This window comes from Panulirus ornatus, chromosome 15 (genome assembly GCF_036320965.1).
Source record: "Panulirus ornatus isolate Po-2019 chromosome 15, ASM3632096v1, whole genome shotgun sequence".
NCBI lineage: Eukaryota > Metazoa > Arthropoda > Malacostraca > Decapoda > Palinuridae > Panulirus > Panulirus ornatus.
In genome coordinates, this window is record NC_092238.1 from 705,418 (window position 1) to 730,322 (window position 24,905).

General features: G+C 41.9%; 1 protein-coding gene and 1 long non-coding RNA gene across 2 annotated transcripts in view; both read right to left on the reverse strand.

The window, feature by feature from the left end:
- Nucleotides 1-1,335, reverse strand: part of LOC139753643 (uncharacterized) — a 132,791-nt gene extending 131,456 nt beyond the window's left edge. The window contains exon 1 of the mRNA XM_071670253.1: nt 624-1,335. The gene's annotated coding sequence lies outside the window, so the exon portion shown is untranslated. The remainder of the gene's footprint in view (nt 1-623) is intronic.
- Nucleotides 1-24,905, reverse strand: part of LOC139753645 (uncharacterized) — a 238,055-nt gene that overhangs the window by 178,847 nt on the left and 34,303 nt on the right. Inside the window, exon 3 of the long non-coding RNA XR_011713741.1 lies at nt 11,494-11,541. This is a non-coding gene — a long non-coding RNA (uncharacterized lncRNA). The remainder of the gene's footprint in view (nt 1-11,493; nt 11,542-24,905) is intronic.

The following is a 24,905-nucleotide window of genomic DNA, read 5'->3' on the forward strand; positions in this document are numbered from 1 at the left end:
GCTAAGTAACAGGAAATTTGTGTGAATTTCAAAAAATACTCCCACATTAAACTGATTCATCTCCAAACTAAATTCTCTTAAATCACTTCAAAACTATAGCAACTGTGGTCATCCATGAAAGCCTAAGCCATGGCAATCATGATAATATCACCATTATAGTCATTCAAAATTTCTGTTATTTTGAGACTGTACAAATTTTTTCCTCTTTATCCAATTTTTGAACACAAGTTTTTCACAGATGAATATTGTACCTCCTACAAAGATCAGTATGTCACCCATAGTGATCATTATGCTACCCACACTGACCACCATCTTACCTATACTGATCATTATAATAACACAAACATTTAAACTTACAATTTTCGAAATAAAATACTTTATAATATTGCGTTAGTTTGGAGGTAATGATTCTAAATATCTGTTTTAGGGCATAATCAATACATAATTCAAATCGATTTGCAACACACACTTCTAAAATTTAATATCTTAAATGTAAAATATCAAGGTTTTAGATCTTAGCACCAGCACCAGACGCAATGTGTTTTTCCAAGTCGGTAAACGTTAATGTGGTTCGTATGAGAACTGGATTAGACCAGTGCACACGGACACTACCATCAACTTACCTGTATTTGCTCCTTGTCAACAGTTGATTCTCTCTATATATGCTGCAATACCTATCTCTACACGAGTATTATCCATGCTTTTCACCAATATCTTACCACTTTTGTTATCTTTCCTCATTTATCTTTCATCACAATGAAATACTCTAGCTTGGCTTTGGGTAAGAAAATATACAGCAATGGATTCCACAGTGTTAAATGATGTCACGTCCGGGGTGCATCTCCTAATGCTAGGGTCAGTGTCTTCTCGGTTCGGTTAAGATTTCGCAATTTTCAAAGTATTTCCTCTTATCTGAATCTACTGACGAATTCTCTGATATATATTCTCTTTCGAGAGAAAAAAATCGATTTGGTCGAGTTTGGCCACTAACTGGAGTCCTGATTCATTGGTAAGGTTTAACATCAACACGAGGATCGGCAAATATTCTGACGCGGTTACTGGGGTTTCGCTCCGACGACGATCTTTAAGAATTCTTTCTTCTCAGTCAAGAACTTATCAGTCGCACGTCACACGGCTGTGCTACAGAGTTCCGGCTGTTTATGGATAGTATCAGGCAGTGTTTGAGTCTGCCAGGAGGCTAGGTAGCACGAAGACTACCCTAGCAAAGTAGTCCCGCGGGGGCGCCCACGTGAAGGTGGCTACGTTAGCGGGACCTCCGTAGCCTTCACGTCTAACCCGGGCTGCGTCTACAGCCGCACTGACGCTTCGCTTCCACGCCGCCCCCACTGGTTCAGCTGAGCCTCCCTCCTGCTCCCTGCTGCTGCTGCTGCTGTTGCCTCACTTGCAGCTGTCTCCTACTGGTCGTAATACCTTCCACTGTAGTCACCGCCATTACTACATTTGCTCCTAGCTTGTTACTGTCCTTCCAATTGCTACTGCTTCATATCCACATTGCGTATATTCTTATCTACAGCTGTTGTGGCTAGTCTGCTGCTATTGCTCCCGCTTCTGCTTCTATTTCTGTTACAGCTGTTGTTGTAACATCCCGTTGCCCAACGGTCGGTACCAGCCAACAAAGGCAGTAAACGGTGGCTTCGTAGGGAATAAAGTTAGGTGTTGTCAACAATCCCCGGCTGAGTTCCCTACCCAGCATCAACGCAAGGTTTTCAACTGTGGCTGTTTGTATCAGTCAACTCTCTTTCATCCATTTATCTATCCCTATCAGCAGTTGTATATATATATATATATATATATATATATATATATATATATATATATATATATATATATATATATACAACTGATTATTTATTGAAGAACGAAAGATTATTTTTCATGTTTCAACATCACATTCCAATACTCACTACGAAAACAACGTGAAATGCGAAATGAAGTTGCAGGTGATAATATAGTGTCCACTGTTATGGAGAGAAGTGAGTGCCTGGTATGACTCTTCCACACAGGTCACCACCACCACATCTACGTAGTACATTACAAACAGAGTCTTGCTTAACCATATCATGAGGAACGCACGGCCAATAAGCACGACGATACGACGCTTGAGAACGACGGTGCGACCCTTCAGCACAACGACGCAAACCATGATCGCAAAGGCACGAGTTTCTGTCACTACATACCCGACCTTCACGGGTAAGGATAAAGGTCCAGCCGATATAACTAAGTGGCGGCGCCGCGCCTTGGTGGCCAAGCTGATGTTTGTGCTTCAGTAATAACTTGACCTTCTAGGTAAAGTGGACGTCTACTCTGCACCACTAGACGACCTGCCCTACAACACGATGGTTATCAATTAACAAAATCTTACGAAAAGGAAAAGGAACACAGTGATGCTGGCGAGGCTGGAGCTGCCGGTGAGGGTACGTACCTGCTCCTTGCGGTGCTGGTGGGTACACGTGAGGTAAGATCAGAAGGAACGTGTGTGATGCTGTACTCTACCAACATATTTACTTAGAATTATAGCGGATTACTTATCCGAACGCGTATGTATAATTATTATCATTAAACCAGATAATCATCAGATTATGCTGAGATGATCGACTTGATAGGCGAGTTAGGCACCTCAGCTACTGTACCACATGGAATAAACTTTACATTCATGTCTGGTAATTAAAAGCCAGTAATTATTCCTTTAATTACTTGTGTGGGGATGGCACTAATTACGAGGCCTATCAACAGGTCGAGATAATGAGGTTATAATCGTCTTAAGAGTCTTTGATAACTGAGTCGAATCTTACTGATGGCCTTAGTAATGTGTTGTGAGGTATGACTTACGACTCGCATGGGATTCTGTTGGTGGTGAGTGTGGTATCTTAATGGTGAGTCTGGCTGGTAGGGTTGAGAGTCTTCCACTGGTCAGGTTAGAAGTGATCTCTTCGCAAACTAACGAGGAGAGAATTACATGAAAAGAAAAAAAAAGAATGAGAAGGAAAACTGACACAAGAGATGTCATAATAGAATTTCAGACCTAAAAAAAGACATGAAGAACAGAGTAAGAAAATATAAACATTAAAGGTGAAAGAAAAACAGAATTTCAACTACGTAACTAAATAACCATTCAACAGAATATAGGAAACACATATATAAGATCTAGGTTTCATGACTCAAATAATGTGGATAAGACATTCTCCAGTTGTGTTCTGGATCAGAAGTACTGACAGGTGACTGCTGAGCCACAGGACCAGACTTTCTCAATATCTCGACTGATCCCTGACCACCAGGAACCATGACATCCCCCTCCCCCCAAGGTGTCACGATCTACAGCCAGGTAGACGTAGACACATCCTACAGAACCCTTATCTCTGAGGGTCACCTATCTACTGGATACCACGCTGAAATTTTGGGGGGCTCCACTCCTTGCAGCCACCAAGGATGAGTCTGCTTATGACATTAATAAACTCATTTCTTAAGCTAATTGCGAATTAAAGGCTAATATAATCATACATTTCATTTATCACCCTGCTGCACCTCATCGGCTCTCATCCCATGATACACCACTAATACAATTATACGATATAGTGATGCAATGACAAAGTGATCCGTCTTGCCTGATGTATGGCCTGGATATCTCGTGGAGTCTTCGGAGGTCTTCACCCCCACACCCCAGGCTGGATCCAGGCGACTGGATTAGGTTGTTGGTCGACCAAGCTGCTAGAAGCCGCAGCCCTCAGGTCCACATACAGCCTGGCTGGTCTGGTACACTTTGAAGGTACTTTTCCAGTGCATTCTTGACCTTCACCAAGCATCCCATGCTGTTGTTGATGGTGCATGACAAGGTGTTGACGAGTCTTGGGCCCTGCATGTTTATGCATATCGCACCTGTGGATCTCTGACGTGTCGTGTATCTTACAAAGTCTTCCACGCTTGTCGTGCCTGCAGGACGTTACTTGCGAATGTAAGTTGGGAACCACACCTTTTAGGATCTTCCAGGTACAGCTGATAATGGAATACCTCTCTTGTCTGCTGATGATGGTATACCTCTCTTGTCTGCTGATAATGGTATACCTCTCTTGTCTGCTGATGATGGTATACCTCTCTTGTCTGCTGATAATGGTATACCTCTCTTGTCTGCTGATAATGGTATACCTCTCTTGTCTGCTGATGATGGTATACCTCTCTTGTCTGCTGATAATGGTATACCTCTCTTGTCTGCTGATGATGGTATACCTCTCTTGTCTGCTGATAATGGTATACCTCTCTTGTCTGCTGATAATGGTATACCTCTCTTGTCTGCTGATGATGGTATACCTCTCTTGTCTGCTGATAATGGTATACCTCTCTTGTCTGCTGATGATGGTATACCTCTCTTGTCTGCTGATGATGGTATACCTCTCTTGTCTGCTGATAATGGTATACCTCTCTTGTCTGCTGATAATGGTATACCTCTCTTGTCTGCTGATGATGGTATACCTCTCTTGTCTGCTGATAATGGTATACCTCTCTTGTCTGCTGATGATGGTATACCTCTCTTGTCTGCTGATGATGGTATACCTCTCTTGTCTGCGATCTAGGGAGTACAGCCTTAGTGATTCCAGTTGTAACAAGTAATCTAGTTCCTTCACCACATGAACATGGGCTGTGGAAAATATCTGGACACTTTCCAAATTAGCAATTTCGCCCGCTTTCTATAGTGATGTTAGAAGGCAACAATATTCAGTTCGTGAAAGAATTAATGACTTAATGTTATCACTGGTTTTTCTTCCCTTGCCATAAAGGTCCGCTTTATGTACTACCACACCGTGATCATATTTAGCAACTGCTTTAGCAAAGTCTGTGTAAATCACTTCAGAATTTTCTTTGTTTTTTCTAGTGCTTCAACATAATGATAATGGTCCAGCATGTGAGAGAGGCAAGGTCTTCCCTCCCTAGCGCCATGTTGTCCTGGGTCACGTACATTGATCACCTTCATAAAGCCAGTCACCTGGCCTCTTACGACTCTCCCGAAGATTATTATGATGTGCAATTTTAATGTTGTCGGTCGATATTATTCTTTATTCTTACCCTCAGGAATGATTCCAGAATCTACTTTTTTCTCCAGAGGACATTTAGCGCACGTGGTAGAGGTGTGTCACCCTCACGTGGTAAAGGTGTCTCGCCCTCTGTGTCTGTGGCCAGGCCTGAGGGAGTTTCCTGGCGTCCTACCCCACTCCTCCCATACCTGAGCCAGCATCAGAGTCCCTCACTGCACTCACACCAGTGCTAGCAGTTTCCTGGCCTCCACTTGCTCCCTCCTCTTCCATACCTGCAATACCAACCCAGAACTTTCCTGGCGCGCTTTGTTCTTTGTCTATTTTTTTTTTTACTCTGCAGTCTGTGTGCCTGACCTCCTGTACACACACACACAAGGTGTAACGGTTAGCGTTCCTGACCGTAACCTAGCTGTTCATCCACTCTTGGGTTGGTCGATAAAATGGGTACCTGGCTTAGGCAAGGATAACTATATATATATATATATATATATATATATATATATATATATATATATATATATATATATATATTCCTATGAGTCCAAGGGGAAAATGAAACACGAAAAGTTCCCAAGTGCACTTTCGTGTAATAATCACATCATCAGGGGAGACACACTTTTCGTATTTCATTTTCCCCGTGGACTCATAGGAATATCTTGGTCATGCGCAAAACTGTGATCCTTTCCAATATATATATATATATATATATATATATATATATATATATATATATATATATATATATATATATTCTTTCTTTTCTTTTAAACTATTCGCCATTTCCCGCGTTAGCGAGGTAGCGTTAGGAAGAGGACTGGGCCTTTTTTGGAATATCCTCACCTGGCCCCCTCTGTTCCTTCTTTTGGAAAATTAAAAAAAAAAAACGAGAGGGGAGGATTTCCAGCCCCCCGCTCCCTCCCCTTTTAGTCGCCTTCTACGACACGCAGGGAACACGTGGGAAGTATTCTTAATCCCCTATCCCCAGGGATAATATATATATATATATATATATATATATATATATATATATATATATATATATATATATCCCTGGGGCTAGGGGAGAAAGAATACTTCCCACGTATTCCCTGCGTGTGGTACATGATGACTAAAAGGGGAGGGAGCGGGGGGCTAGAAATCCTCCCCTCCTGTTTATAATTTTCCAAAAGAAGGAACGGAGAGGTGGGCCAAGTGAGGATATACCCTCTAAGGTTCACTCCTCTGTTCTTAACGCTACCTCACTAACGCGGGATGAGGCGAATATGTATGGAAAAAGAAAATAATATATATATATATATTTAGAGAGAGAGAGAGAGAGAGAGAGAGAGAGAGAGAGAGAGAGAGAGAGAGAGAGAGAGAGAGAGAGAGAGAGAGCCCTGCCATGCTTCCTATACTGTCAACCTTTTCATTTGTTTCTTTCCCAGGAGAGTGGTAGGTGGTGGAGCTCAGCTTTAAGCCGCAGTTCATCTCGTCATATATTCTTCACCATTCCTCCTGCACGTTTCCGCTCCTCCCCTCCACTGATCTCACAAAGGCGTCCTTTCAATTCCGTTCTACCTTTTCCATCTGTGTCATATATTTCAATCTACTCTCTCTCTCTCTCTCTCTCTCTCAGCCACCGACCACGGAGATATATGGCCGGTTCTACCCGCCTGGGTAACGGTAGGGTGAGCGAAGGCTGCGCAGTGTACCAGCAATTTTGTGGCTGTTAAATTTCACTCCTTTGGCCCAGGTAGCTATCTTCTCTTTCTGCCTCACCCAAACGTGGACTTCTGCTATCACTCCACAAACATACAATCTCCCCTCACATACAACACTTGACAACACGTAACTTTCACAACTCATTCTTTGTAACTCTATATCTTCTTGCGGTGAACGCTACGCACCAGCCCTGCATTTTGGCAAGATGTCGTCCTCGTGAGAACTTGTAAGTACTTTCTCACTCTCGCTCACTGTCGCTGGCTATGAATCTGAGGGTCCTTGTTCGAATCTCAGACATGTCACCCAACTCAGGTGAGAATACTTCCCATGTGGTATTTGTGGCTGTTGAGCAGGTGGCAGTTGCAATGGTGTTGGTGATGGTAATGGTGGCAGCAGTAGTAGAAGTTCGAGGCGTGGTGGTAGTGTTGGTGGTGGTGGTATTAGTGAACAGATGACTCACCAGGACTAACCACAGGAAAGATAAACAATAATGGTCAGCTGGAACAGTTCGCTAGTCTGGCTACGTGGAATCATGTAGTATAGTTGCCTGGAAGTCCAAGATGTCGAAGACAACATTATCTATATCCCCAACTTTATGTCTTTACCTAATTACATCTTTCCTCAACCTCTCACACTTGCCTACACCTTCCCCTATTCAACATATACCCTTACCTTACACTATACACACACACACACACACACACACACACACACACACACGTGGCCTCTGCTCTACTCCTCCATGCTTCATCTGTTTACCTTGGCCACACTGCCTCCCCCCCTCCCGACTGGCCACCACAACAACCACGCCCGACACGCTACAGTGGCTTGTCTCGTGTGTGTGTGTGTGTGTGTGTGTTTTCATCCTCGTCCTTTTCGTTCTTCTTTTTCTTTCTTTTTATCTACTTTCATCTCACCATCAACACCTCACCCCAGGCACCTCTGGATAATGAAGAGGAAGCCATGCAAGCATGACACAGGCCGCACCTCCCCTGCGCTCATATTACACCTGCACTCAACATACACATGCACACTATGTGCACCTAACATACACATGCACACTATGTGCACCTAACATACACATGCACACTATGTGCACCTAACATACACATGCACACTATGTGCACCTAACATACACATGCACACTATGTGCACCTAACATACACATGCACACTATGTGCACCTAACATACACATGCACACTATGTGCACCTAACATACACATGCACACTATGTGCACCTAACATACACATGCACACTATGTACACCTAACATACACATGCACACTATGTGCACCTAACATACACATGCACACTATGTGCACCTAACATACACATGCACACTATGTGCACCTAACATACACATGCACACTATGTGCACCTAACATACACATGCACACTATGTGCGCCTAACATACACATGCACACTATGTGCACCTAACATACACATGCATACTATGTGCACCTAACATACACATGAACACTATGTGCACCTAACATACACATGCACACTATGTGCATCTAACATACACATGCACACTATGTGCACCTAACATACACATGCACACTATGTGCACCTAACATACACATGCACACTATGTGCACCTAACATACACATGCACACTATGTGCACCTAACATACACATGTGCTCAACATACACGTGTCCTATCATACAGGTGTAAGTAAAGTGGGACAGAAATATTGGCGTTCAAATCTAACTGACACTGCACACTCTGGGGCTTAACAATGACGCACTCAACACCCACGCTTACTTAAGAGCCATTGACCCTAAAGCATGAGACACACACACACACACACACACACAACGTACATGTGTACACCACTGGGCACAGCGATACGACCCTTGAGTATGATACCTGGCCCATATGAAAAGCCGGGTCATCACACTATCCTGATCAAGGGTCGTACCATCGTGGTCAAAGGTCGTACCATCTGCCAGAGTCTTATGCTCGTGTAAGGGCTGTGCTGAGTTGACCTTATCAACTGGTGTTAAACTCACCGTTTTAGCGGAATTACCATCAAAAGCAATTAAGAAAGTGGGAAACGCATTTCCATATTACCTGATGATGAACCTTGTACAGTATGAGCGCAGGTACTTACGAGCCTCAGGCGTCGCAATGAAACGATCAAGAAAATAACACACTGGACCATAAGAGCGACGTCACTTTACAGAGAAGATGGGATTGTCACACTTATGGTGTTAGGTTTTTTCAATGTAGAGGGTAAGGGCGTCAATATACCTAAGAGATAATTTCGTTGTTTTCTTCATGAAATTAAAGATATTTACTACCAAACCTGGAGACTTCACAGTGAACCTCCATGATTCATCAGTATCAGGAGAGGATCACGGGGGTGGGGGGATATCATCATCTGCAACATGACTCTCACTTCCCAGAGGAGCAGGTCATCGTCCAGTAGTTAAGATGAATCTAAGGTTATCGGTTTATTGTTTCAGGTATGTCCTCTGACAACGATCGAAGTAGACCAGGACACACGTATCTCCTGCGTCTCATGATGACGACAGAAACATAAAACTGGAAATAATGCCATCCTGTATTATCACTATATAAATGCAGGAACTGAAGAAGGAACAAAACGAGGAGTATTATCACTATATAAATGCAGGAACTGAAGAAGGAACTAAACGAGGAATTCTTTTCGAAGTCTGAGTAACTATCGCCACCTCACTAACGTGGGAAACGTAAGCATGTCTAACAATATTTCATGAGAGTAGTATGGCAAACTTGAAGTGTACAGGTAATAATGGTAAAGCTGGCTTGTTCAGACAGTAATATGGCTGGTCTATATGCTGGCAGTTGTATGACAGGCCTGAGATGTACAGGTAGTGATATGTCTCGTCTGTGTACACAGACAGTCGTATGGCTGGTGTGAGGTTCGCTGTCAGTGATATGGCTAGCCTGAGAAATACAGACAGAAGCATAGCTAGAATAAGGTGTATAAAGAGTAGTATGGCTGGCATGAAGTGCATAGACAGTAATACAGTCGGCTTAAATATATATACAGAGTTGTATGGATACCATAAGGTGTATATTGATACACAGGTTATCAAAGAAGTGGCTGGTCCGTCCTATGCTATTCAAGACAGTGTGGTGTCAGTGTATCTACCCAATAGTTTACAAGATTCGCGACTATGGAATACACAATGAATGTCTGAGAGAAATTGGACGACAAAATGTTACTTTATGGCAGGAACCTTACTACACGGAGAGCACATGTGTCATGTCTTACATTATGTAGAACAACACTGTCATGAGGACAAGATATAATCAAGAGGGGATGGTAGTAAGCCTGAGGCTTGACTTATCGTTCCCATAATCAAAACAACATTCCCTAACCCAAGGGAAATACAGCTGCCACAGTCTTCCAATCCATCGCGTACACCTAAAGTCATCATGCTGATATGAATCTTCTACAAGTGCAGCAGTGAAGCTTGACTTTCGACCTTTTGACCACACAAACAATAGCATTCTTTGCTTCCCGTTAGAACACTATTCATACGGAATCTTACTGAAATCCGACGATGAATTTTGCAGTTATCACGAGGACATTAGCGTGGACAGACAGACAGCAAAGCTGCTTACTGAATAGTTTAGTAGTTGTTGTTTTGGTTTGTTTTTTTGCTTTTCTCCAGGATGGTAATAAATATTTTCACAAAGACAACTTCCCTGATTCACATAACAGTCTAGATTGACACAATGTACACAGGGCAGTTTAGGACACTGCACTCATGCCTACCTACCCAATAATACAGACCTTTGCTACTGTAGAAGGAATGGTTTGTGATCACCTAATCTTTCCTCTTTTAATACTAATTGTGATACCACTTTTAATGTTCCTTTCAGGGCTCTATCAAGCCTGTCTAGATGACGTGGTGACCAGAGTTATACCACGTACGGAAGATGTGGTCATACTAACGAGTCAAGGAAGGTTAGTACGACGGCCAATATTTTGTAATGAAAGTTTCCTGTGATGAAACCTAACGCTACATCCCTGTGAACGTTGGTTCTGCTCACTTGTTGGTCACGATCCTAAGGTTCTGTCCTTCTTCATCTGAGGCTACTTCTTGAAACATCCTGTGTTCGTATCGTTTTCCTTTCATTTCCCAAAAGGAATTACTTTATACTTGTCTACATTTAATTCAGTCTATTTTTCGAACAAGGTTGACAGATTATCTAATCATAATTATGGATACTTCCACAATCATTTTCGGTTATTAACCCATTTTCTATGTTTGTATTGTTAGCAAACTTAAATACTCTGGAAAACAGACCTAACTCTAGATCATTTATCTGAACTGTAACAAAAACTGGACCAAGAATTGAGCCTTGTGGTACGCCATTGGTTATTCTCAAGATATTTCCTCGTTCTATTCTCCTTGCTGAGCTTTGCGTACCAGGCAAGCTGTAATTCACTACCAATAACATGAACTTGTATAATGATAATAAACACTCGCATGGAACTTCACGAAAGCCTTGTCGGGTATATGAACAAATGACACCTGATGCCACGTTTCTATCGCTTGTATTAAGATCTACATTGAAAAATTAAATTAGTGTTGTAAGACGCCTATAGAGAATTCGACGATCGCACTAAACGGCTCAAACTCGATCGACAGCCAAAGGACTGCAAGTAACAGTTCGACGTAACAACTAGACCATGATCGACACCATCAACAGCTCTAACGAGATACTGTACGGCACACTTACCTTTCACGAAGACACTGGCTCCCATCCCAGGCTCCTCCTCCGCCTTACCTGTAAGTGAGAATTATCAGTTCATCATGTCCCACAAACCATTACACATAGGTTGACTTATCAACAGCCAAACTTATAAGATAAATAAATAAAAAAAGCAATGTAAATCTCTCTATTGACCAATAATGTTGTGTGTGTGTGTGTGTGTGTGTGTGTGTGTGTGTGTGTGTGTGTGTGTGTATGTGTGTGTGTGTGTGTGTGTGTGTGTGTGTGTGTGTGTGTGTGTGTGTGAGTGTGTGTATGTGTGTTCTTGTCATGGATACCTGGGAGGGTAGCATCCGTAGCTGGTAGGCAGCGACCGACCTCCCTGGTCGTTGGCTGCTTACCAATTACTACCTACTTTTATTCATCATTAACGCAACTTCTAAAACGTCACATCATAAGGTTGGAACAATGTGTTCCATAAACCAAACATATGTACATCAACTGCATTTTGAACACAGCTATGCAACACAGTATCGTTATTACAGCTAATTCATAAAGGCCCTTCAGATAGTATAAGACCACTGTAACTGTACCGTCCTTGTACACATGAAGAGTACCACAGCCTATCTAATGATACCAAGACAGTAAACTTGCTTACACACACACACACACACAACAAAATAATTAAACAGGTTGAACATTTATTCATATTTGATATTTTCCTGACATTAAAGAATTTCACAACATACTGTTATAAATCTTTCCATATCTAAATTTACGGATCAGTTTTATCTTCACTACAAAATATATACGACTCATTTCTTATTACCAATATCTTCACTATTTTATCCATGTAAATGACATCTTCGCTATCAAATGGCATAACTGAACTTATGTGTCACAGTAGTGATGTCTTTCCTAAGGAATCATGTAATCATATTTACTGTAATGTTTCAGTTTGTGAAATCTTCACTAGATAATTAAATACATCTATTGTCATAAATCACAATTAAAGGCATCTTCACAACAGAATCATATAACTATATTGCCATGATTTACACTTACTGATATCTTTTCTAGTGAATCATTAATCTACTGTCATGATTGACAGTTATTGTTGTCTTCACTACAGAATCACAACACTATTAAGGTATGATTCACTTGATATCTTCACTACAAAATCATATGACACCGTATATTCATTTGTGATAGAAACGTAATTCGAATTCATATGACTATAACGGATATTGAACATTATATCAGTCTCTGGGCAACACCATTTCCAGAAAATAATGTGATTAAAAGTGTAGTTCAGAACCACTATGGGAATGAATTTTAAAATTTTGCTGTAAATGACCTACAGAACGACCTTCACTATATCAGTAAAATTATCAACTTTACACACACACATTCTCTACCTTCACAACAAAAGGAAAAATTTGCAAACGATTTTTTTCCTAAAATAACTTTAAACCTTTTTTCAATTTACCCCCAAAACATACTTTGCCTTGAGCATCTTAACGTCTTACAGATTTTTAGAAAACTACCTTTACACACAAACTAAAAACCCTGGCTTCACAGTTCACTTTACAAACCACTTTATAATTCACAAACAAAACTTCACTCCAAACGTGAGGCTGCATTAAACGCAAGCCTTCATAAAACAAAACTTACTCTCTTTATTCCGCACTTAACAGAAAAAAAAAAAAACATCCCTTCACCAGGCAGGGAATCATCTCTGCTACGCAATTTACAAGAGTGTATGCAGAATATTGTTTATACAACCATCTTTTTGTAAATTTCATAACTATTTTCTCATTACAAAATTATCTTTACAAAACTGATTTCATTCACAGTTATATTTCACTGCTGCCTGTTGTTACATTCTTATATATCAAAGGAAACACTCTTCAAATACCGTCGAGTTATATTTCAACACTACATATACATTATTTCTTACATCCCTAAACATACTAACTTTATTAAATTTCCAAGGAGTACAAGAGTACTGTATCTAGTTCACGTCAGCAGGTTGGTAGAGTAAAACTATCTTGATGAAGAAGCCAGCAGGTGGTCAGTCTCCAAGTCCAAGACGAAGTTAGAGATTGGAGAAGGTGACGGGTCGTGTGTGTCCAGGGGGAACCTTGTACCTGTATTTAGATCCTCCTCCCAAAAAATGTCGACTACCAACGTTGCGGGGCCGACCCGCCATCAACCTTATAAATTTCCAAACTTTACACGCTGAGATAAATGACTGCCACTGCAGTGTGTTTGTTGACGTCGGTTCCTCTGAAAGTTTTATGTCGTATGACGTTGCGAAGAAGACAGATCTGATCCGGTTCATTGAGAGGCATTACTATGCAACAATAAAATTTGCCGGTTATGAAAGAAAATTTAAGCTGGGGTACGTGCACAACGTGTAAGTTAAGCTCGTTGACAATATCGTTCTTTACACCGACATCCAGATTTTCCCGAGGAACATGGGCATCTCTCTACCTCCATATGTCTTCCTGGGCGCATCAACAATGAACAAGTACTAAATAATACAGAAATTTTCTAAAAAGGTTTCAACCCTCTTTTTCAAGAAGTTAAGACTGAGGGAAAAGATCTCCAGGTCATCGCATGCCGGGCCGAATCATCTCCAAGTCTTAAAAGTACACTTAAATCCCACTCGGACAGATCCGCCCATGAAAGCAATTGTGGATACTGGGTTCGATGACACATATATGAATATTCCTTCTCTGAGATGCAGACTGCCGAGCATATGTCCATAACTTTGCATCAAAAAAGTGAAGATTCACATGGACCAACACCATTCTATCGAAACCAATATATTCAACCGCAAGAGCTCATTCTAGTTTACATTCGGAAGAAAGTTTTTAATTGATAACGACGCTATGCTGGACATTACAGCCAACACCCTGTACCTTTAGGTCAACAGCAGTGTGTACAGAACGAAAACGAACTATAACTGGGACCGGTGCCACAGATACAGACAAAGGCATGAAACTGAAACCAGCAGTGAAAATGATCTTTTGGTAGAAAAGAAGCGCGGGAAGAAACGAGGACTTGAAACTGAAATAAACAGCAAAACTGAACTTTTAAATAAGAAGAAACGAAAACATGAAATAGAAACAAACGAAAATGAACTTTTCATACAGAAACGTGGGGTGAAACAAGGCCATGAATTTTAAACAAACAATAAGAGTGAAACTTCAGCAAAGAGAAAACGATTGCACAAAACTGATACAAACAGTGAATATTAACCATTGGTGAGGAGAAAACGTGCAGTGAAACGACGTCATGATACTGAAACACAAAACGAAGCTGAACATTTACTCAAGAGACACGACGGCATAAAAAAACCTGACAGTGACAATGAAACTTTAGTGAAAACCCGAGATGAAAGTAGCAGTACTTGAAACTGACACAAGAAACTTTAGTAAGGGGAAAAAGCGGGAGTGTTGATGGAGTGTTGAAGTGATGCCTAAAAGATATTACAACCTCCGTTGTCAGTAGTAGTAGTAGGTTGTAGACAGCAGCCGGCCAGGGAAGTATAACCCTCGTAAGTGAGAAGTGTCCAAGTGATGGCTGGAACCATCTCACACGTGCAGGTCGTCTGCAGGCAGCAGGCAGCCTACACACATTATGTAACTATCATTTTTTCTATTTTTTCTCTTCCTGTCCGCTTTTTTTTTCTGTTTCCTTCACTCTCTTCACTGTGAATCGTAACATTCGAAGTGATACACGATGGAAAATGGGAATGAATATTCTACAGGTTCTCACCTTATCTTGATATCTTTAGCTCATCAGCAGGGGCAAGGGAGGCGCACGCGTGAGCAAACCGTTTTTTTAAAAGCCTGGCCTTGGAGGGGCACTTGTGCCCCTGACTTCAGCCTTTGTTTTAAACAAAACAAAAAATACCGCAGAATCTCTTTCCTTAAAGCCACTCTGAGCGACACTGAGGGGAGTATAATACGATATATAAGATTAAAAAATATATATAATAGGTTCTCCTAAAGTTACTTTCCTACTTCGTTTGCACTAAACTGTTTTGCTAAAGTCTTCTGTCTTCAGATACAGCGTCAGGAGGACCCAGTGGTCTGCTGGCACCTCTTTGGTATCACCCGACGAGAACAATTAAAAATAGAGCCATTCGCAATTGACAATTTATGTAGGTCGTAACACCAACTTATCATGCAAATTTATGTACGCCTTAGCTGCTTCCTGAACGGGTTCTGGGAAAATCACCTTTGTTGCACTAGCATTACTTGTAATCACAAGCACATTTAATTACTACCACTGAACGGGCAACTGCTACTTCGCTTGCAACCCAACAGTAGGAAAAGTTTCTTTACAGCCGAGTAAGTCAGCGAGACGCCATTACTTCCCTTTGTAAGAAAAGGAATAACAGCGATGAGACGAGGCTTCTGACAGGTGTCTAATTTACACGACTGGCGAAGATTATAGGCCGAACGTAGGCGTGGATTTTTAACGATGGAAAGCCAGGTGTTCGATCAGTCACTCACGCTTGCTTGAGTAGGTATGCTATGCTTGGCTTTCTCATTATATGCAGGCGAACCTCTACAAACCTCCGTGGGTTATTCTAACCGCAGAAGGGAAATACCTGACGATGGAGGAGAGAAGTTTGGTTAGCTCAGGAAAGATCGCCTTTCAGAGTTTCATGGGTGTAGCGTAGTGGAGCGCTCTACCTTAAGGCTGTGGAACCGCCTAGCGACTTTAAATTCTTGTGCTGGAAGGTAGGCTGGGAGGCAGTTGTCAAGGGTGGCGAGTCTAGCAGATAGTGAAGAAGTGGACGTTAATAATTTCAGGTGGTCATTCATTAGTGAGGCGAGAGAAGCATGGAAAGAATGAAATCTTATTCGATCCAACGCCTTACCTCTGGCTGATACTGGACTCATTCAGGTGTGGTGGTGGCTTGATAGGATAATACGACCTAGATGCGCTATCTTCATTAATATGTTTATTACGGCCTTGTAGACGTTAGAGCTCTTATCAGTTTTCGACGGTCCGGTCTCGTTGCAACATTGGTCTAAGGATGTTGGGTGTGTCCTGGACACGTCAGCTGGATGGTCTCACATATATCTTGGGGAAGAAGCGATGGCAGGCATCAGTAAGTGTTGATATAATTATGTCTTTCAGCTTCACCATATACGTTAGTAATCCAGTGCAGGAATACATAGCATCTGACCAGTCGGTAGTGACCCAAGGTGGATGATGGTCGTCGTGTTAGAGGACATGAGAAGTAACGTGAGCTGCTCCACTACTGGGTGGCACTAGCCGGGGGGAAATAAGACCAAGGATATTCTGGCAATGTGTTCAAACACCATGATGAGGACAACTCTCCCTGCAGGTCCACGCTAAAGAGGGAAATTGCATATATGTAATATATATATATATATATATATATATATATATATATATATATATATATATATATATATATATAGTGTGTATATATAGTGTACACACTATATATATATTTATATAGTGTGTACGTCTGTATGTACAACTGCACTTGAAAAAAGATCAGTCACCACAGTAATTATCTTGCAGTCATCTTATACAATCTTATTTTCAGCTGTGTACAGATCTGGTCGTACATAATCCATGGAACGACTTTTCATATCTTCCAGCCTTCTTCCACCCTCGCCCGTGTACAGGTTTCCTAGCCACTCGGGTCTCAACCACAAGACTTGAAAATCGTATTCTATTCATGTTTCCTCACCTAAACACAATTTCTACCTTGCTTTTCTCTTCTCTGCTATTTCATATATTTCTTTGGTTTACACTCTTTCCTGTCTTTCGGTTGTCCCAACACTTTGCGAGTGATCTCCACATTAATCCTCTAAATACACATGAAAGTAAAGGTAAAAATGTTGACAGTGATGAGAGCGAGCGTTTGATGACCACCATCTTGCTATCTGAGCCTCACAATACTCCTCATGTGTCTGTATCAGTCTACTGCACCTTCCTCCCTTGGCTCGCAGAAAGCCGCCAGCCTCTTGTTTATTTCAAATACCTTCCTATTTTCCGTTAACGATACACATCAGTGCCAGACACCAGTGACAAACTAGACAGTGCCAGACCTCCGTGCTCCACTACCTCAATTATTACTGGCCGTCTCGCCTGACGATCCCGTCGCTTCTCCAGATTTCAAACTGACCAGTGAAGGTGTTGACCCCACCTTACTTCCTGTCTCTATCCTGACCAGTGGTGGTGCTGACCCCACCTTACTTCCTGTCTCTATCCTAACCAGTGGTGGTGCTGACCCCACCTTACTTAAAGTCTCTAAATCTAGTACATCTGACCCAACACTCGTACCTATTCCATATTGTCCCTTTGTTTTGTGTTTGGATTTTGTCTTTTCCTACCGTCTTAATCTTCTGTCTTTCCCTAGTGTAATTTCCTGTCTTTTCCTACCGTCTTAATATTTTGTCTTTCCCTAGTGTAATTTCCTGTCTTTTCCTACCGTCTTAATCTTCGACTAAGGAAATCTTTTCGTTATTTCTTATTACTGTGTCCCGCACGTCGGCTTCACCCCCAAGGTCTGTCATTTTCTGCATTGCCCAGAAAGCCCTTTCTTTTCTTTTCTTTTTTAATGACCTCTTTTTCAACCAGGAGAATCTCTTCATATTTCTTGCCTGTGTCCCTCGGCTCCATTATCATTGCTCTTCAATATATCTTTTTATTTTGTGTTAGTTATGGAAGGTCTTTGTAGTCGACTATAATAGTATCATCTTTACTGCATCCACCAGTCACTTCCTCTCGATGTACCATAGTATGTCCGTCATCCCACCTACAGAACATTGTCCTCCTAACGTTGGCTGCTTGCCACTCCTCCAGTTCCATCCTAGCCATAGATACTACTCCCTTGGCCTCCCCATCACTTTCTCCCTTCAGTCTTGCATTATCCTCCTACACTTAAGATAGTTAACCTGTTCTCACGTACTAACTCTACACCATCAACAACACGTTACTTTCCGACTCGTACATATCGTGATTTTCCTCTGACCCCCCCCCCACCTTGAACCTGCAGTGGTACGCCTATCCCTGTACCCTGCACTAACCACACCCTTGCACACCCCCCATGTGACGTGTGCCTTGCAGTGTTGCCAAACTAATTATTTACACTTCCCCTATCATATAAAGCTTGCATCTTACGTTTTAAGTGTATGAAAACGCACATTCAAGCATTAGGACACACTCAAGTACCTCTCACCAAGCTCTACAACATTTTCTGTACTGCCTCAGTGAAGTGATACCTACCACTCTGGTACATACTGTACAGTGATACCTTCCACTCTGGTACATACTGTATAGTGATACCTTCCACTCTGGTACATACTGTGCAGTGATACCTTCTACTCTGGTACATGTTTGGGCGGTACATGAAGCCATTTCCTAAGTTGCTCATGTCCTGCAGGAGTGAGGGCAAGACAACATGTGTCAGGTGAAGATGGGTCTCACGTAGACAAGTGTTTACATTCTGACGTTTGTGTGTTAATGAGAACATTGTAAACAACGACTTCTAGTGGTAAACAGGTGAAGTTTTACACTGACTTCTGATTTAGGTGTACAGATTAGCTCAGGAACTTCTAACGCTACATAAGTCCATCCACTTCCTGCTACTGACTTAAGCGCAGTCTCCAAGTTGAAGGATCCCTATATAAGGGTTCCTGGGGTTGTATAGTACATTCATCATATGTATAGTACGTAGACAATTTCCTGAGATTGTTTATGTGAATGAGAAAAGAGAAAATCCATAGAGACTATATTTCTTTAATAAAACTAATAAACCTTAACATCGAATATAAATCTAATAGAAACTCCTTTTTTTTTGGGGGGGGGGGGTTACGCATAGCAATACGACCTCTCATGAGAAGCTAGTACATGTGGTCGTATGTCATGATACGACCAACACAAAAGACGACTGCTTAACAGACGTCAACCGACGTATGTCATATAAAGATACTGCTTTCACACGTCTGTTATCATATTCTACTTTCCACTTGATTACTTACGAGATGCATATTTAACTTAGAAACCACTGACTGACTCGTATTAAAAAGGAAATAATCATAAGGGCTTAAGCCATTCACCTCCTCCGGTGATTTGGTAGTAACAAGTAGCTGACTCGTCCCACTCAATCTCTAGTTGATGCTACCTGATCACTGGCTGGTCCTATACGATCATTAGCTGATCAAAGACCATGGTAGATCAGCCATTACGGCCGTGATCAGGTCAGTCAGAAAGAACGGCATTCACGAAAAATGCAGTTTTAAACCCCAATTGAGCACGAGGACACGACCCATGACTGCGATAGTACGACCCATTAAGCATGATGGTACTACCTTGGACACGACAGCACGACCCATGAGCATGAGGATATGAACCTCAAGTATGAGAGGGAGTGACTCTCATCCTCTTCAACCATATGGAACACAGCAACTCGCGATGACTACGTGAAACAGTCCTATTTCATGACTGACCTTTGACTTTCTAACCCCACATATGACTGACCTTTGATTCTATGACCTCAGAAAACTAACACGATTGACCTTTGACCTTTCCCCACACTCACACAGGAAGATTAACCTTTAACCTGAACCCAGATACGCACGATCACGATTTCAATTACATTTCTTTTTTTAATTCATTTAGCGTTTGAGTTATTAAGGAATGCAGGAATTCAAGTGACCTTTGGTCATTTCCATTTCTGATCTCCGAGTATCGTGGTGTGGGAGTATAGCAGTATCACAGCAACACCACAATAGTACCACACCAACAGCAGCACAACCGTTGGATCAGTGCTGTACGTTCATCCTGAACCCCTCTTGTCTGTCGCCTGATATGGAATTCAGACGGAAGAGTGAGGACAGCTTGACCTGGCTGGCGACCGAGGACACAGGTGCGTCATCTTGTGACGTGAAGCCAACATGAAGGAATCATAAAGTTCTGATCCAGAACGAAGCAACGGTGGACGTGATGCTTAACAGCACGTAGCGTTGACATCCTTATGAGGGCTCGTTAGTTAGGCTTGGCAGACGTGCTCAACAACACCAGTGGAGGGATATCTGTCCCTTCCACCTCCTAACTTCACCAGTGGGAGGATGTTTGTCCTTTCCATTTCATCTCCTGGATCTGTTGTGACCGTTGGATGGGATCATCCCGGCGTGTGTGCCCGAGACGTCCCCACCCACTCAGTCGTCTTGGTCTCAACTGTAACGTAGTAAGTTAACAACCATTCTGAACACGACCGCTTGGCACACAAGACCATCTACCTCATCACAACATCAAACAACTCTCATGAGTTCAGAGCACACTAACATTAGCTCAGTAATACAATACAGTATAAGTTCATTAGTACATGGAAGTTATGAGCTGTTTAATATGCGAAGTCAAGAAAATAATACACAGAGTTGTGAGCTCAGTAATACACCGAGAGGAACGACTGACGGATCTTATACGTAGCTAAACTCTCACTGTACTTCTCATCACATAGCACTAACAGATGACTGGCTGTAGAACTTGACTATGTATCTTGTAAGACAATGGTCCCCGTTGACTGCAGCCACCTGCAGCATTATCATCTATCATTGGTTTATATATATATATATATATATATATATATATATATATATATATATATATATATATATATATATATATATATATGCAAACAACCTAAAACAGACAATCCTTCAACTCATATAACAGGTCATCCACAAAAGTAAAGACTTACTCACAACTAGAGAAGCAACATTGTGTTGTGGACGCGGGAGAAGACAGCGTTTCACTCCTTGGTGTGTAACTGGTCGATGGTCACAGCCCGAGGCACCGGACTAATTAATCAGGTGACTGGGGAAGGTACCACTAAACTCGACAAGACATGGAGGAAGTACAAGTTGTTCTGATGCAGCAAAAACATGTTCTTCCTCCGTACGAAAGGCAACATTACCTGAACAACACTGTGGCAGGATCCTGCGTCTCCCTGATTGGTGAGGTGAAGCCCGGTCATCATCCACACCAGGTACAAGAGGCGGGCTTTGCCTTAAGAATCTGTACACATTATAAACAACAGAAGGTTGACTGGGGAACAATTCCTGACGACTGTTGACGAGTGGCTGGCGATGCTGGAGTGTCACTATGTTATCCTTACTGAGGCAGGAGGACGATCCAGCCATCACCACGACCCACCCATCATCTTCATCCGCCCATCACCACGACCTAACAACCACCATGATCGACCCATTGCTAGGAGCCACTTGCCACTAGGACTCATCCACCCAAAGGAATATCTAATGATTAATCAAACCTGATGCGGACTGAGAAGTGACAAGCCTGTCGAACCCCTGACGAACACGCCAAATGAATCCCCGTTCAACATGCCCGTCGACCCCACCTGGCCAGCAAGTCATATTCTGATATGTAACTGGATGATTCTGAAGTAAGGGTCGCCCTAAGCCATTAGGGCCAGCAACATAATGTTATATAAATCAAATAAAAAAATGTAGTACTTAAGAGGTGAACATTAGTTTATTTGACTAAGTATTTACATCAGATACCTACCTCCAAAGATTGATAAACATTTTTGCTATTCGTGTTTTTTTTTTCAAGGAAATTCATTTTTCAACAAAGCTTAAGTTCACCGCAAGTGATATATGCATAAAATGTGCACTTAATGATAAGGAAAAGACGTAAGATAAAACGTAGTAAGGTACACAAGGAGAAGCAATGGATGTGAGATAAGACACGACGTATGTTGGGAGGGCATATTTCAATTTGTCCATAAAGAAAAGGTGCAAATGGCAGGTGCGGGGCCTACAATGATGAACTCACTCAGATTTGTCTGATTTCTTATAGGAAAGACTTGCACAGCTGTGACAGGTCACCACCACCACGAGAGGTGACCTGATTTGTGACCACCCTAAAGCTTAGATGTGACATGGGAAAGTTCCTTCATACTATGACGAGGGAAAGTGCGTCAACGCCCCACTAGTCTTGCCTCAGTCTTACGTAGTGGAGTGAACTCCTTCACTTATCTTCAGGTAGCTGAGATTACAGGTCTAAACACAATGAATAAATCATCCGCCGTATTAAATAATCCTGCTGAATAATCAAAGTTGTACAACACTTTACACGAAACTGAACGAATACTTCCAGCTTACATCAATACACGGTACTCACAGACAGATAAGCCAAGATGTAGGTTAAAGATGGCCAAGTTAAGGTGAATTGGGTTAGGTTAGGGTGAGCAGCTTCACCCAGCCTGGGAGAAGGTAAGGTGCAACAACTCTGGCGTGAGGAGCAGCTGGCCTGGACGACATGCACCGCTGGGTACCATTAACATAACTCTCGGACGTCAGGGTACAGCTACATACAGCAGGGTACAGGAAAATAATATGGCGCAACAGGGTGACACATGCTACACCATGATACAGGAGGACACAGCCAGCCACAAGAGGTAGAGAAGGTGACAAGTAGTCCACTAGCAGGGTATATAAGGCCTCAGGAGAGTACATCACGTTACAAAAAGTTGTAGAACAGTACATTAGTGTGCACTCAGGTCTAAAAAGGTACACTAGCTACAACTAAGTGGATCAAGGAAACTAAAAATATGTACAAAAGCACAATACGATAAAATGGGTGCAAGAGATTGTAACACGTTACAGTAGGGTACAGGAAGGCGCAAGAGTTTGCATGACGGTACACGAGTGTACCAGAGGGACGTCTAATTAAGTACAAGAGAATGCGCGAAGATGCATTTGGGTACAGAGGAAGATTCAAGAAAGTTCAGTAAGATATAAGTGGGTATAAGAGACTGTGATAAGTTACCAAAGGGTACAACAGGGTACCAACCAAGAGATACATAAGGGTACTGGTGAGTACATGAAGCTATAAGAAGTTACAGCAGGGTGTAGAAAGGTAAAGTATGAAACAGAAGGGTACAGAAGACCGTACCAGGATGCAGTAGGGTACAATAAATAGCCAGACGGCACAGTATAAGTCATGAGAATAAAGATAACTGTAACAATCTACAATATAATAAACATAGGTCGAGCAGAATACAGTATGGTACGATAAGATTCACGAACATACAGTAGGGTACAGTAAGGTTCAGGAACGTACAGTAGGGTACAATAAGGTTAAGGGACGTCAGTAAGGTACATTATGGTACAATAAGTTTCAGGAACGTACAGTAGGGTACATTAAGGTACAATAAGGTTCAGGAACGTACAGTAGGGTACAGTAAGGTACAATAAGGTTCAGGAACGTACAGCAGGGTACAGTTAGGTACCATAAGGTTCAGGAATGTACAGTAGGGTACATTAAGGTACAATAAGGTTCAGGAACGTACAGAAGGGTACAGGAAGGTACCATAAGGTTCAGGAACGTACAGTAGGGCAAAGAAAGATAACAAAGCTTAAAGCTAGAAATAAAGGAACATCTTAGCCCAGCATAAATCACATTCGGTTATGAGTTCCAGTATCACGCAGACGTATATTATTCAGTCGAAAAACAAGGGTCCGGCGGTGAAAGTACTGCCCAGTGAACAACACAACCAATAGTTTTTCTCTGATGAAATATACATTTGCACTTCGCGTCTGTCATTACTTGCAACATCATTCTGGTAATGATCACAGCTTTTGTATATATATATATATATATATATATATATATATATATATATATATATATATATATATATATGAGTTAAGGTGGCTATAAAACAAGGTTGAGAGTGGATCTCTACCAAATGTTTCGTCACAACACAATACGTCAATGGACTGACATAAACAATGAGATCGAACAATAAACAAAGGAGATTCACCTAATAGGCGTCGTGTGTGCCACGCGGTCTCATGATTGGTCGAATTACACGTATGACCTCATTCCTGCTCTACACCACGACCAGTCCTGCAGGGCTAACCCGCGCGCGCACCTCCCTACCATCAGGTAACCCACCCTGGTATGTAGGAACCTTCGAGGAAGATGTTAAGTTGCGTCGAGGTCATTTCTCGTGCATCTACCCACGTCCTGACATAAAACCTTCGCATTATCATATCAAGAGAAATATGTGTCTGTCTGTCTGCTGTAATAGTCCAGTGTAGCGGAGTGTAGACATTAAACCTCCACTCCAACTTGTTATTACCACCTCGATTGTTGTACTGGTTTGTGAGTCTTCCGTACTGGCTTCTACCTTTACGTACTCGGCTTAATATTTCGGATGTTCCATAATATGTTTATCATCATAATTATCCCACGGGAGGCCTGGTGTTACCGGGAACCTTTTTAAAGGCTCCTGGAGTCTAAGACTGCGTTACTTCCAGTAGCAGGGATATGTACACTCCTTTGAAATGAGTTCTTTGGCGAGACATTACTCCTGATGATACGGCCCCGCCAAAGATGAATTT